The sequence below is a fragment of the Oncorhynchus keta genome, unplaced genomic scaffold, assembly GCF_023373465.1.
Source record: "Oncorhynchus keta strain PuntledgeMale-10-30-2019 unplaced genomic scaffold, Oket_V2 Un_contig_21800_pilon_pilon, whole genome shotgun sequence".
NCBI classification, from domain to species: Eukaryota; Metazoa; Chordata; class Actinopteri; order Salmoniformes; family Salmonidae; genus Oncorhynchus; species Oncorhynchus keta.
In genome coordinates, this window is record NW_026282611.1 from 12,501 (window position 1) to 14,907 (window position 2,407).

General features: G+C 55.8%; 2 long non-coding RNA genes across 4 annotated transcripts in view; both read right to left on the reverse strand.

Annotated features, from left to right (window-relative positions):
* LOC127921235 (uncharacterized) overlaps positions 1-1,922 on the reverse strand; it is a 10,345-nt gene extending 8,423 nt beyond the window's left edge. The window contains exons 1-2 of the long non-coding RNA XR_008108519.1: positions 1,795-1,922; positions 1,177-1,277 (exon numbers count right to left, since the gene is read on the reverse strand). This is a non-coding gene — a long non-coding RNA (uncharacterized LOC127921235). The remainder of the gene's footprint in view (positions 1-1,176; positions 1,278-1,794) is intronic.
* On the reverse strand, positions 124-1,164 carry LOC127921238 (uncharacterized). 3 transcript variants are annotated; one of them, XR_008108542.1, is made up of 3 exons: positions 917-1,164; positions 504-674; positions 124-465 (listed from the first exon to the last, which is right to left on the reverse strand). It is a non-coding gene; the product is annotated as an uncharacterized LOC127921238 (long non-coding RNA). The 3 variants fall into 3 exon arrangements; XR_008108544.1 differs by having other exon boundaries at positions 504-693; XR_008108543.1 differs by having other exon boundaries at positions 504-712.
* Positions 1,923-2,407: the final 485 nt, after the last annotated feature.

Consider the following 2,407-nt stretch of genomic DNA (forward strand, 5'->3'; position numbering starts at 1 on the left):
TCTGTAGTCCAGTACCTATCCTGGGGTCCAGTATCTATCCTGGGGTCCAGTATCTATCCTGGGGTCCAGTATCTACCGTGGGGTCCAGTATCTACCGTGGGGTCCAGTATCTACCGTGGGGTCCAGTATCTATCCTGGGGTCCAGTATCTACCCTGGGGTCCAGTATCTACCCTGGGGTCCAGTATCTATCCTGGGGTCCAGTATCTATCCTGGCGTCCAGTATCTATCCTGGGGTCCAGTATCTATCCTGGGGTCCAGTAGGACTGGTACTAACACAGCTATCTGTAGTCCAGTATTTATCCTGGGGTCCAGTATCTATCCTGGGGTCCAGTAGGACTGGTACTAACACTGCTATCTGTAGTCCAGTATCTATCCTGGGGTCCAGTACCTACCCTGGGGTCCAGTATCTATCCTGGGGTCCAGTATCTATCCTGGGGTCCAGTATCTATCCTGGGGTCCAGTATCTATCCTGGGGTCCAGTATCTATCCTGGGGTCCAGTACCTATCCTGGGGTCCAGTACCTATCCTGGGGTCCAGTATCTATCCTGGGGTCCAGTATCTATCCTGGGGTCCAGTATCTATCCTGGGGTCCAGTATCTATCCTGGGGTCCAGTATCTATCCTGGGGTCCAGTATCTATCCTGGGGTCCAGTATCTATCCTGGGGTCCAGTATCTATCCTGGGGTCCAGTATCTATCCTGGGGTCCAGTATCTATCATGGGGTCCAGTAGGACTGGTACTAACACAGCTATCTGTAGTTCAGTAGTTTATCCTGGGGTCCAGTATCTATCCTGGGGTCCAGTATCTATCCTGGGGTCCAGTATCTATCCTGGGGTCCAGTAGGACTGGTACTAACACAGCTATCTGTAGTCCAGTATCTATCCTGGGGTCCAGTATCTATCCTGGGGTCCAGTACCTATCCTGGGGTCCAGTATCTATCCTGGGGTCCAGTATCTATCCTGGGGTCCAGTATCTATCCTGGGGTCCAGTATCTATCCTGGGGTCCAGTAGGACTGGTACTAACACAGCTATCTGTAGTCCAGTATCTATCCTGGGGTCCAGTATCTATCCTGGGGTCCAGTATCTATCCTGGGGTCCAGTATCTATCCTGGGGTCCAGTATCTATCCTGGGGTCCAGTGGGACTGGTACTAACACAGCTATCTGTAGTCCAGTACCTATCCTGGGGTCCAGTGGGACTCGTCCTAGCAGAGTAAGGTTCATCTCTTCACACATCCTCTCTGCTCCTCCCGTGGTGGGGGAAGATCTGAGACGTGTTCTTGAGGGGGATGGGGGAGAGACGAGGGAGAGAGAGGAGAGGGGAGAGAGAGATGGGGAGAGAGAGGGAGGAGAGGGGAGGGAGAGAGAGAGGGGAGGAGGGGAGAGAGACGAGGGATAGAGAGGAGAGGAGGGGAGGGAGAGAGAGAGGAGAGGAGAGGGAGAGAGAGAGAGAGGGGGGAGGAGGGAGAGAGACGAGGGATGGAGAGGAGAGGAGGGGAGAGAGAGAGGAGGAGAGAGAGAGAGGGGAGAGAGAGAGAGAGAGAGAGAGAGAGAGAAAGGGGAGGGGAGAGAGAGAGATGGGGGTGAGAGACGAGGAGAGAGATGGGGGTGAGAGACGAGGAGAGAGAGAGAGGAGGAGAGAGAGAGATGGGGGGGGGGAGAGAGAGAGAGAGAGAGAGAGAGAGAGAGAGAGAGAAAGGGTTACACATCATGCAAATGAAAGGTGTCTGTCTTTATGAGAGAAAATTATACATTGTCCACATACACACATATATATATATAAATAAAACTCTCACCTTGCATTTGGGACAGACAAACCCACTCATGTTCTCCACCACTCCTATGATGGGTAGCTGGACCTTCTGACAGAACCTGATCTCCTTCCTGACATCCTGAAGAGATACCTCCTGGAGAGGGGGGAGAGGGGGAGAGAGGGAGGGAGGAGAGAGAGGGAGGGAGGGAGGGGTGAGAGAGAGGGAGGAGGGGTGAGAGAGAGAGGAGGGAGGAGGGGGAGAGAGAGGGAGGGAGGGAGGAGGGGGGAGAGAGGGAGGGAGGGATTTTTTTCAGGGGGAGAGAGAGGGAGGGAGGAGAGAGGGAGGGAGGAGAGAGAGGGAGGGAGGAGAGGGAGGGAGGGAGGAGGGGGAGAGAGAGGGGGAGAGGGGAGGGAGGGAGGAGGGGGAGAGAGAGGGGGGGAGGAGGGGGAGAGAGAGGGAGGGAGGAGAGGGGAGAGAGAGGGAGGGAGGAGAGAGAGGGAGGGAGGAGGGGTGAGAGAGAGGGAGGAGGGGGAGAAAGAGGGGGAGGGGGGAGAAAGAGGGGGGTGAGAGAGAGGAAGGGAGGAGAGAGAGGGAGGGAGGAGGGGGAGAGAGAGAGGGAGGGAGGGGGAGGAGCGAGAGGGGAGGGAGGGAGGAG